Source organism: Perca fluviatilis, chromosome 15, assembly GCF_010015445.1.
Source record: "Perca fluviatilis chromosome 15, GENO_Pfluv_1.0, whole genome shotgun sequence".
NCBI classification, from domain to species: Eukaryota; Metazoa; Chordata; class Actinopteri; order Perciformes; family Percidae; genus Perca; species Perca fluviatilis.
The window spans coordinates 15872504-15885844 of NC_053126.1; positions in this window are offsets into that span (position 1 = coordinate 15872504).

Below are 13341 nucleotides of genomic sequence, written 5' to 3' on the forward strand. Positions count from 1 at the left end.
TTTCTAAGTCAGTCAGCATACAGCCATTCTTTTTTTTTAGAAACAGGATACCAGACTCTGTAAAGAGGTCAGGAATCTGGGCTGAAACAGAACGTAAACTCTGAAATGATAAGTGATTTAACCTCTTGTGTTGTTTGGAGGCTTCCAACTCCAGTGCTCTCCTAGTTTCTTTCACTGCAGCTCTCTCTCTCGGTCTCTCTCTCCCCCCCTTCACACCCTTCCTCGTCTTGCCCCTTCCCTGCTTTCAGTCCTTTTTGAGTGCAGTGGAGCATGATGGGCTGTTTCAGGGGGTTATGCTACCATGGAGATGCTTAGCCAGATACAGGCTGGGGCATCTGAGGCAGTTTCTTTACTTTCTTTATTTCTCTCTCAGATCCACTTCCATGCTGAGGGAGGAGAATAAAAAGCAGCCTAGATCAAACGGAAAAGGCAAAGACAAATGGGTTTGTGCATAATGCTGAGGTAAGGGGGACAGACGAGCAGGAAAACTGGTCCAGTAATGAAGGGAAGGAGTAATGGAGCAGTTGGCAGAACTGATGGGGCGGTAGATAGGAGAGGGAGGGTGATGGGCGTGGGGTGTCAGGGTGGGAAGGAATGTGATTGCAATTTTCAGGCCTGTTTTGTTTCATAATACTGTCACTAAGGAGACACGTTTCATTCCTGAGCAACGTATATGCCTGTGCTTGCGTGACAGGTTCTTGTCTACCTGTGTCTGCCGCACTCCTTATTATTGTGTTTAGGTGTGTGACTGAGCTGAGCGAGAGATACGCAGCTCCACTGAGCTGAGCTTACACACCCTGTCAAACATGACATCTCATTTACACTGGTACTGGCATCCTCCTCACTAACCCTTTGGCCCTGATAGAAATGAATAGGGTCGACAAGCAGAGGCACATTCTGTATGTTCAGATTACTGAGGTCTAGGCAGAAGGGCCTCGCTGTTTACACTGCTGTGACTGTGCACACGGTAGGAACCGTAGCCCGGCACTGTGGTCATTTAGAATGGGGGGTATTTGAACTCTTATCTCAACAGGTGAAAGCCATTACTGTCCACATGCTTCACTGTAAAGGATAACTAAACCCACTTTCTCCCACTTCCTCATACTTAACGTTGGAGAATTCCTTGATAAGATTATGATTTTTGTGAAATTGGACAGGTGCAAAAATAGCAGGGCGGATGCTCGGGAGTGCTGATCCAAATCGGGACACAGATAAGTGTGCGGCGGAAGGCACGTAGCTTACCTGCGTATCTCTTCATGACTACGGAAAGGACACTTGTATCACACGTTTGTTGACATTGATCATCAAGGCCTTTGCAGCTCAGCCAAATTCCATTTGCGAAACTCTGCCCCCGTTTGAAGTGATGAAGTAGTCCTTTTGATGGAGATGTAAAACATACCTCTTCGTCATCACAAAATTGACCCTATCTTTGTTTACCACCAAGTAAAAGCTGCTTAAGGCTGAGAATTGATTCAACTGCGAAGAGGAAAAGAAATTTCCTTGCAAATGATTTTTTGTTAAGTAAGAGCTTTTCGCTGAGGGTCTCCAAGGCATTACAGACGTAGTCTCTGGAACTCTGCTGGCCTCTTATCCAGCTGTAGTCCAATTCTTAATAGAATTAAAAAGGATTAATGGGCTCTTTAGTATGCTCAAGTTCAGGCTTGCTCCCCCAGCCTGAACTGCTTTGCATATTTCTGAATCTCCCATAGTAATTGCTCAGTAAATACGCTAGCTGCAGCCATTAGGACTGCACTTGGGTCTGTGAAAGGCATTAGTTTGCATGTTCCTGGTTAGATAAATCTTCTTGCGTCCCCTTTCTTCTTTCTCTGCTCTTCAGGGATTAGGATGTTTCAATAAGACAGGTTGGCTCATTGAATAAGAAGAGATCAACCCCCAAAGACTGATGTACAAAGAACTGACAGGAACTACAGGTTACATAGCAAGGCCACAATCACTGCCAAATGTAGTTGTTGTGTGTTTGTGTAGGTGTGTGCTGTTTGTACATTTCCTCACATATAGTACAAAACAGTAAATACATACCTGATTAATCAGTCCTGCACATATGGTATGTACAGATGAGATATAAACATACAATCTGATGAGGACAGTGTCATTGTGCTATCTGATGATGATCAGTATCACTGAGGCTGCATAGTATGTTTGAGTATTAAAGCTTATATTAATTGCTACTGAGTTGTAGAAAGAGACAGAACGAGAAGCTTTTGAGTCAGTCACTGTGAACATGTATGAGAGTGTTATGAAATACCTACCTGGAAGAGTTATTCTCTGAAATAGCTGTGTTACAAGATAACAGTAGTTTGTTGAAAAGCACCCATATCTCTCGCTGAAGATCTTTTCTCACTAGCCTTACAGCTAGCAGCAAATCGAGCAGAAAATGAGCCACTATTTTCCATGTTAGAGGTCATATTGTTGTCTTAACAATGGTGAGGTGTTACAAAAGTACAATACAATGGAAAAGGTTACCTGATAAGACCTGGCGCCACAATGTGTGGTGTGTTTATTTTAGTTTCAAGCTGAATATTTTAGGGTAGGGTGACCTTAGATACCTGCAGCGTTTCTTTGTTGAGCATGAGGTGTTTTTTAGTCAATGCTCTTCATCTTTACCTGTAAACACAACACACAACACATTGAAAAAGTATTTCCAGGCACAAGGACAAAACTGACAGATTTGACCTAGAATCATAACAAGTGAGTTAGACTTTGACATAACATTCTTCAATAAAACAAGCTTATCTACCAGAACCGAGACAAGACACGTTGTCAATAAAGATACCAAACCACTTTGTTTATATTTTGCGGGCAGAAGGATGTCTAGTGTGTGTTTGCTCCATAACCTGAAGGCTGCTGAGGGCAGACTGGAATTCAAAAACAAGATCCGGAGAATAAAAACAATAGTTAGGACCCGTGAGGTGTCAGTGATGGGTTCCAAGGTCAACAGGCTAAGCCTCCCGCCGCAACACACACACACACATTCGGTAATTGTATTGTGATCCGATTCTTCCGAACAATGTTTTGGTCGCCTACTACTGCATACTTTCAGCAACGAAAACCATTCAAATATCAAAATGTTCAGCTCTTTAAGGACAATTGTGCTTGTATTAAACCTTTCTCCACCATTTATAGTTTTTTAAATATTAAGCTTTTTTCTTTTTACATTGAAAGTCAGTGGAGCAATCTTTAAATCCTCTTCAGGCTTCTTCCACTTCTAAAAGCTACTGCTCCCACATTCTTTCACCTACAGTAAGGTCCCATGGCATGACAATTTCACTTTATGAGGTTTTTTAACATTAATATGAGTTCCCCCAGCCTGCCTATGGTCCCCCAGTGGCAGGTTTAAACCAAGCCTTGGGTATCCTGCTCTGCCTTTGAGAAAATGAAAGCTCAGATGGGCCGATCTGGAATCTTGCTCCTTATGAGGTCATAAGGAGCAAGATTCCCTCCCCTTTCTCTGCTTTGCCCGCCCAGAGAATTTGGCCCACCCATGAGAGAGAGACATCATGGCTTTCAAACAAGCAAAGTGACAGTTGGTCAAGGCCACACCCCACCCTCCACCTTGCCCCCCTCTCTCCTCCTCAATAGCATTTAAAGCTACAGACACAGAAATGGCACATACCAAGGAAAGCTCATTGTGGGACTGGCTCTAGTGGCTGTAATTCTGCACCAAGGCAGAATTTCGGGAAAGAGACTTCAGATACAGTATACAAAAAGCAGCATGTCATGGGACCTTTAAACTATTCACAAAACCTTCAACTATTAGAAAATGATTCAGTTTTTTGTAGGGCTATCAGCATTAGCGCGTTAATCACAATGCGATTAAGGGCCGAGCATAATGTGTTAATTTTTTTTTTCATCGCATGCCGCCATTTATAAATTTATTTTCACTTCATTCAGCTTTGCGTCAGGCCTAACAGGCTACTATTTTGACCCTTTGCGGCACTTTGCCATACTTCCTCGTAAGGCAGGCTGCAGGCATGATGGAGAAAGACAGCAGCAACACAATATATATATAATATCACCAAAGCACGTCAAGCTTGAGCTACCACCTACGAGCTAAGCATAGTAGTACAGTTAACGTGACTCAGGTTGATGCTAGCAGGCTCAGGCAAAGCACTATTTTGGAGATTGCTACTTACCGACCTGCGGATGAAACCAAACCCCAAAAAATTACTACCGCTCTTGCAAAACAGGTGGCAACTAACTGCAGATCTGTCAGCATCGTAGAAGACTCGGTCTTAAAGACTACGGTTGGCATGTTCTGACCCGTCTTATACATTGCCGTCGAGGGGGACAGTAGTACACGCATACACAGCCTGTACGACACGGATAAAGCAGCCCAACTGGAACTGCTGCAAAGTGATGCAAGGTGATCACTGGACGTCAGTGAGTAAACAAAATTATTTAGGAGTTACTGCACACTGTATTGACTCTAAATTCAAATGTGTGACTAGAGTCACACATTTTTCTTTTGTTTACAGTAAATAAATAAATAATAAACAAATACAAATCTTAAAATCAAGTTCATAAAATCACTTTCTTTGCATTCATTTGATTCCCAATCCAGATACACTGGTAAGAATTGCTTTCCATTGTTAATATGTACTTAAAAACAGTTCTGAAATGCAGAATAATAGAATTTTAATCATGTGATAAAACATGCGATTAATCACGATTAATTATTTAATAGTTTTTTGATATTTTTTTGTGTTATCACTGTTGTGCTTCTTTAGGCTTTTTCTGCATTTTTAAGGGCTGCTCAGTGTGTTTGATGTTATAAAAATGTTATAAAAGACTTTATAGATATGCATAGATACCCAAAATTTCTACTTAATTAAGGTAACGTACTACACAGTAGTAAAGTATTTGTACTTTGTTACTTGACACCTCTGCTGCAGACTCTGATCCAGGTTTGATACCCAGTCCAGGCTGGTCCTTTTCATGACCTTTCAACATTATACACTTTGACTTTTTGGGTACCACTGCTGCCAACATGCAACCAGCAAGTAGACACTGCAGACTCTCACCCTGGTTCAACACACAGTCCCTGCTGGCCCTTTTCATGACGTTTTTTCGACATACTATACTTTGACCTTTTCCCCATACCATACTATGACTTTTTTGACTTACTATGTTATTACTGTTTTCAACAGAGTTGAGTTGGAGTTTGCATGTTCTCCCCGTGCTTGCGTGGGTTTCCTCTGGGTGCTCCGGTTTCTTCCCACCATAAAGACATGCATGCTAGTCAACTAGGACTACAGTTGAAAATTAGCCAACTGGCTAACACTGGTGCATTTACAGAAATGTTCATTAATGTGCATTGTCCTAATCAAATAAATAAACAGAAATCCTTTGAGTGGAAAAATGGTACAGTGGTTACCACTGCTACCTACATGTGAGGAAACTGTTGCTGGTTTGATACCCAGTCCAGGCTGGCATTTTTTATGAATACTATGACTTTTTTTTTTACATACAACACTTTGACTTTTACATATACTATAACGTAATTATCCCTTTCTTCGACGTACTATAAATTTACTTTTTTATCACTTTGTCAACATACTATAACATGACTTTGTTATCACTTTTTTCAGACATACCGTACTATGACTTTTTTCAACATATTATACTGACTTTTTAATTACATTTTTCATACAATACTATTACTGTTTTAAATGTAAACTTAGCAGTGGCACACTGGTGCAGAGGTTACCTCTGCTGCCAACAAGCAATCAGAAGTCACTGCAGCCTCTGACCCATGTTTGATAACTTCAGGCTGGCACTTTTTGTGATGGTTTTTTCGACATACAATACTATGACTTTTTTGACATACTATACACTTTGACTTTTTTCGACATACTACACTGACTTTTTAATAGCTGTATTTCGACATATTATACTATGACTTTTGGTCATCACTTTTTTCGACATACTATACTATGACTTTGTTATCCCTTTTTCGACAAATATATACTATGACTTTTATATACTATGATTTTTTTTTTTTACATTCTATATTATATTATTATTATTATATTTATATATATTATTATATATTATATTATATATCTATATTATTACTTTGAATTTTTAATGGATTTTTTCGACATACTATGTTACTGTTTTCAACGTAATTTCTTTCTTGGCACACTGGCTCAGTGGTTACCACTGCTGCCGACAGGTAAGAAGTCATTGGAGACTCTTAACCAGTTTCGGTACCCAGTAGAAGCTGGCATTTTTCCTGACGTTTTTTACGACATACAATATATGACTTTGACATTCTACACTTTTACTTTTTAAATGGCTTTTTTCAACATATACTATGACTTTATCACTTTTGACGTACTATACATTTACTTTTTTCGACAATGACTTTGTTTTCTGTCACGGTTTCAGCAGGTTGACCCAAATGCAAGACTCTTCCAGCAGAAGTGCAGAACAAACACACTTTATTTTGACTCAACTCACAACTACAAACGAACAGGATTCTTACAGGACAAACAGAGAGAGACGAACCGACAAGAGACAAAGGAACACAGGGGTGTAGAAATACACAGACCAATGAACAGAAAGACAGAGGATTGGACAAGACAGTAACGAGCAACAAGTGAGAGTAGAAACTGAGGGAAACTAACGAGACAATTGGGAACAGGTGAGAGCAGAACTGGAGGGAAACTAACAAGACAGGAAGTGCAGACCAAATAAGGGGATGGTTGGACACAGACACATGACAGACAGGTACCCACAGAACACATGGAACACAGCAACAAGCACAAATCACAACACAATACACAAAATGGCCACAAGAGTGGCACAAAGGCAGTCAGTCACAGCCAGATCCTGACTTTTCACTTTTTTTGACATCCTATATTATGACTTTTTTCACCATATCATACTATGACTTTTGAATGGCTTTTTTCAACATACTATGTTATTACTGTTTTCAGCATACAAACTTTTGTGGAACACTGGCTCAGTGGTTACCACTGCTGCCATCAGTCAACTAGCAAGTAGTTGCTGCAGACCCAGGATCGATAAACACATCAGGCTGGCCCTTTTCGTGATGTTTTTTTTTCGACATTACACTTGACTTACACTTTGACTTTGTAATGGCTTTTTTTGACATATCATAATATGATTTTTTTTATACTATACTATGATTTTTTCTGACATACTATACTATGACTTTTTCTGACATACCATACTATGACTTTTTAATGGCTTTTCTTCGACATACTATGTTATTAATGTTTTAAAACACTGGTGCAGTGGTTAACACTGCTGCCAACAGGCAAGATGTCATTTTAGTCACTTTATCACTTTTTTTGACATACACTATGACTTTACTATCACTTTTTTCCAACATGCTTACAATGACTTTTCTCGATATACTATACTATGACTTTTTTTATCAATTATTTCGACATATATAATCTATGACTTTTATTATTTACTATACTATGTTTTTTTTTAACATTCTATTCTATGACTTTTTTGAAATACTATACTCTGACTTTTTTATCACTTTTTTCAAAATTTGATGAACATTCTAAGACTTTTTATCATATACAATGACTTTGGTATCACTTTTTTCGACATATTATACTATGACTTTTTAAAGCAACACTAGAGAAGTTTTCCCGCTTCGGTCCCCCTACATGTTGGAAGCAGAATTGTCCTTGCATAATGTAATGCAATGGACAATTCCACTTCCAACCCTGGTTCGATACACAGTCCATCCTAAATTTTTTCGAGATACTATACTATGACTTTTTTCAACATACATACTTTGACATCACTTTTTTCTACATATTATACTTATACTTTTTTCGCCATACCATAATATGACTTTTTAATGGCTTTTCTTTGACATACTATGTTATTCATGTTTTAAAACACTGGTGCAGTGGTTAACACTGCTGCCAACAGGCAAGATGTCATTGTAGACTCTTACCCAGGTTTGATTCCCAGTCCAGGCTTGCCCTTTTCATGACACTTTTTTTGACATATTATACTATGATTTTGTTATTTCTTTTTTCGACATACTATACTATGACTTTTTTTCAACATACTATACCATGACTTTATCACTTTTTTTGACATACTACACTATGACTTTACTATCACATTTTTTGACTTACTATGCATTGATTTTTTTATCACTTTTTTCAACATGCTTACAATGACTTTCCTCGATATACTATACTACGACTTTTTTTTTTATAATTTTTTTTACATACTATACCATGACTTTGTTATCAATTTTTTCGACTTTTATTATTTACTATACTATGTTTTTTTTTTTTTTATTCTATTCTATGACTTTTTTCGAAATACTATACTCTGACTGTTTTATCACTTTTTTCAACATACTATACTATGACTTTTTATCATATACAATGACTTTTTATCACTTTTTTTCGACATACTATACTATGAGTTTGGTATCACTTTTTTCGACATATTATACTATGACTTTTTAAAGCAACACTAGAGAAGTTTTCCCGCTTCGGTCCCCCTACATGTTGGAAGCAGAATTGTCCTTGCATAATGTAATGTAATGGACAATTCCACTTCCAACCTGTAGGGGGACCGAAGCGGGAAAAGTTCTCTAGTGTTGATTTAGTGGCTTTTGTTTCGACATACATATTTTTATTTTTTTACAATGTGCCATTTTCCTGTAATGGCCACTTGTGGCCACAGTTCAGCAGAATTTATGTAGTCTCGCTTTCAGGACAATTTAAAATTCAGCAAATCAGCTAAACATTTACATAAATCTTTTGGATTATTTACGTTGTTGCTTTCTTGATGTATAAGGTTTTTGGCCAGTGTGAGTATAAGATAGTTTAAATGTGTGTGTAAGCATGTAAGAGTTTAGTACATTACTGTGTGTGGGACAGTAAAGTTGTATGTGCCAGACCATGATGCAGAGCGTGTCTGTTATAGTGAGGATAGTGCAGCAGTGCTCCTAATTACATTCCTCCCCAGGAACCAGCTTGAATGACAGAGTATTAAAAATCCTGAGGTGCTGAGGTCACACTTACAACACTGCAGTTCATCAGAAAGCCAAAGAAATGTGCTTGTTGGAGCCCATTAAACTGGTAAATACAGTGCCGGCCTCTTTGTTTCTGCTGTTGTGTGTGCATAATATCTGTATATAAATACTTTCATCTACGCTTTCTGCATGTGATGGTAGTTTAGAACCAATAGTTTAATGAGCATGCACACAGCAGACACCTGACAATATTCCTGTAATTCCTAGTTATGAATGAGGTGAGTAATTTGTGTGTGTAATGCTGAGCCACTAACAGCACTTGCCAAGGAAAGCTTATGTAATTGGTAGATAGAGGGCAGTAAGTACAGTACAGTAAGTAGCAGATATTATCTTTAACAACAGTAATAACTCATTATTAAATCTGTAGCACATATCATCTTTTCGACTTGTATAACTTGTCTCTTAGTGTCTCTTTTTCATGGCAATATTGTGCAACAGATGGACTACAGTAGCTTTTACTATGTATAGTTACACTCATATGGTGTATTTGTTGGACAATGTCAGTCTGACAGACACAGCTGCTGGCTATACCATTGTTAATAGTGCTAACCTTGGGGTGGTGGTGTTGGGGTGGTGGTGTTGGGGGGGGGGGGGTAATTATGTTTCTCCTTCCCCTCGTTTGTGGTGACAGATGATGCCGGCAGTGGAAAAGTCGGTGAAGGAAACCTCCTGTTGGAAGATTAGGAATGATGGCAGTGACAGGGAGACAGTTCCAGACATGGAACCACAGAGGTATCTACCTGTCTAGACACTGAACAGCTGTCTTCAGATAGAGCTTGCACACTGCAAAACAAAGGTCTACAAGTTACTAACAATGTCTCAATTTTTTTTTTAAACTTACAGATAACAGCTTAAAGGCAGGGGTTGGTAATGTTGAAAAGCTGGCAAGATTTTAAAGTAGCATCTCCTCGACCAACACACAGACGTGCACGAGCACTGCTGTGTTGCTGCTTCAGAGCAGAGCGGACCGGTGAGCAAACGCCTATTGCTAGCAATGCAGCGAAGACGCACATTGAGATCATGCTCGTACACGGGAGGGGTAGAGTATGCACAGTGGGGCAAGGAGGCATTTCATTGTTTTTTTTCCAAGCAGTGATTGGTGGGCGTTTTTACAGGTTTACGGCAGCTACAGATGACAGATCTTTTTCACTCCTTTTTCAGAGCCCATAAGTTATTTATTGCTGTCGGGGTGTAAAGACCATTTCAAACAATATATAAAAAGTGTTAATTGGTAATAGTTACCAACCCTGCCTTTAATTTGTTTACATGGCAGGAATAGATGGAACCAATAATCTTGATGATGTGTGTCAGTAAGGTACCAGGGCTACGGCACTAGAAAACCTACATGGCATGCAGCCATGTTAGTGTTACTAATTTCCCCTGTGCTTGTCTGTGTACAATGTCAAAATTTTTGCCGTGCAAATGGTCCATTTTTTCATCTGTATTAATTAAGTTTTTGACATGTACAGTTCTTGCAGTGTGCTGGTCTCTTGCTCTGTTCTCTATTCTCCTCTCTCCAATTTTTCAGGTGAGTGCCTGATCATCTCACTGATCCACAGCACAACTACACACAAAGCTTTGTTTATTTAACAATAGGGCTCAGCCAAGTGTGAACAGCTACAGAAGGGCTGCCTTAACAAAGCATGACAGTGATAGACATACTGACTTAACTGACATTTTACAGCGCTGCAGCAACTCCCCATTTACAAATCCCCTGTCCCCTAAAACTCCAGTCAAGTTATCATAGCTGTAGGAGAGAGTCTTGGAGAGTCTTGGATTCTGCTGTGGATCAAAGAAAGCAGTATGCACAGAGAGCAACTTGCAAACTAAATTAACCAAAAGGGTAATTTGATGATTTGAAAATCTTGCATACTTTCTCATGAGTCCACTTAGTGTGTTGTGCATGCCGGTGCTTGTACATGTACTTGTTTATGTGTCAAAACAAACGGAGGCGTGTGAGTTGAGTTGTGTATATATGTGTGTGTGTGTGTGTGTGTGTGTGTGTGTGTGTGTGTGTGTGTGTGTGTGTGTGTGTGTGTGTGTGTGTGTGTTTGTGTTGTTTAACTATATTCGTGGGGTCCAAAAACGGGGAATACAGTATACTTGTGGGGTCCCGACAGCTTTGTGGGGCCAAAATGCTGGAACCCACAACTTTAAAGGGGTGTTTGAGGGTTAAGACTTGGTTTTAGGATTAGGGATAGAATTAGGAGATGGTTAGGAGGTGTAAGGGGTAAGGTTAATTTTTTAGTTGTTAGGCATTTAGTTGAGATGGTTAAGTTGGGGTAACTAGGGGCAGGGAATGCATTATATCAATGACAGGGCCCCACAAAGATAGTGAAATGCACTGTGTTTTTTTTTTTTTTTTTTTTTTTTTTTTTTTTTTTTTTTTTTTTTTTTTTTTTTTTTTTTTTTTTTTTTTTTGTTGTTGGTGTTGTGTTTGTTTGTGTGTGGAGGAAGGCTACAGAAATAACAGAGGGTCAGGGTTTTAAAACGGAAGGTTTGGACTGCTGTAAATTTACAAGAAAGGGTTTATTAAGAAGGACTGGCAACTTAATCACAGGGGAAAGAAATGAAGAGAGTAAAGAAAAGAAACACAAGGGGGGAAACCATGGCAAAAAAGAGCAAAGAGCAGTGAGAGGGAGGAAGAGATGGCAGGGAAAGAAAAGAGGAGTAAGAGGGAAAGTGGGAGAGAAAACCGAGTAAGGAGAGTGAAATGTGCAGAGAAAGGAAGAACAAGTTTAACTGAAGGCCATGCTTCAAACAGAGAGGTTTGTTTTCTGACAGAGATCCGTCTCAGGAGATTGAGCTGGAAAACAGATTAATAGAGGCTGTCCAAGTTGCTCTCTGATATTGCACAACATGTGCCTCAGCACCATGTGAATAAGAACTGCTGTGCATTAGACTGTGCAGTGCTTTGACGTGGCTGTTGTAGCCTAATGTAAATGATGTAGCCTCACGAAGCCTTTATATTCAAACACTGATAGGCCCTCAGGCAGGAGTTGGTCTGTTTGCAGATATCTTTCCGATCTTTAATGTTTGGCTCTGTGGAGGAGAGGTGTTTTTGATTGGGTTGTTTTATTTCCTTCCTTTTATAAGACTTTCTCAGCAGGATCAGGTTTCTGTGCCCAGGCTGACCAAGCTCTGTAAAGGGGAGCTGTGGTTTTGGAATTGAGGGAGAGAGTTGGCTGCTTCGTAAGGGGCTTTATTAATATGTGTGTTGGAGGTGTAGGTGGGGTGTGGGTGTACGTGTAATTGTGTTAGGGCCTGTGACTTCATATATTCACATATTCCCATGACACCTCTACTCCTAGCACTCATGAAGAATATTCTTTTACATTTACTAATTCACTTTTATTAGCTGTTCATTTCTTTTTGTATGTAAATGCCATAATGTAACCACATAGCATGATTAGATGTTTATGTATTACAGAACAGAACACATCAAGATCCCCTGGGTGAGCTGGGTGAAACCCAGTTCAATGTGATTACTGTGTAGATATGTCTCTATGAGTGAGTAAGTATGCCAGTGTGTGTTGGTGTTGCTGTGCTTCCTGTGCTGGCAGAGTGTAGATGTCCCTTTGTGATATCCAACCTGTGCCAGTGGGGGTTTCAGGCTTCATACTGAGCTGACTGGACAGGCCAAAATGTCTCTAACAGTGCCAGCATGATTTGACGTTCTCTAAATTCATTTCTCCTTTGGTCTTGCTGCATTCTGAATGAGAGATTATGCTAATTACCATTTTACTTGAAAGCCCTCCTAGTGACTTGAAGATTTTCCTAGCCACGGTTCAATCATTTCTAAGGTTAGGGGTTCAGGGAAAATGCCATGTAATTGCCTGTGGTGTTGCTCTCTGCTTGAATAATATGACGTTGAAATGTATTATCTATAGCGAAAGTCTAAAATACACACTGTCAGGGTGTGAACATGATATTGTTTTCTTAAAAGGAGTCACTCCTGGCCTGTATATACTGTTTTGGTTGGGGTCGACTTTCTACCGGGTGTATTTAGCAACTGTCGTTGAGCTAAGCAAACTCAAGCCAAGCAGGGTACTAAGCAGCCATAACTATTGTTTCAGAGCTACTCAGGATTCTCAGAGCGTTACAGCTTTGACTCCAGAACTCACACGCTCTGAATAGTGCACCAAGTTTTTGTTTTAAACTTGGCTTTATAATGGTGAATTGTACAAACTTTATGGGGGTTAATTTACCCCTGTCCTTCTTTTGTTCATAAAAAAAATCTTACAAAACCAGATCCAAAACTCTACCTTTCA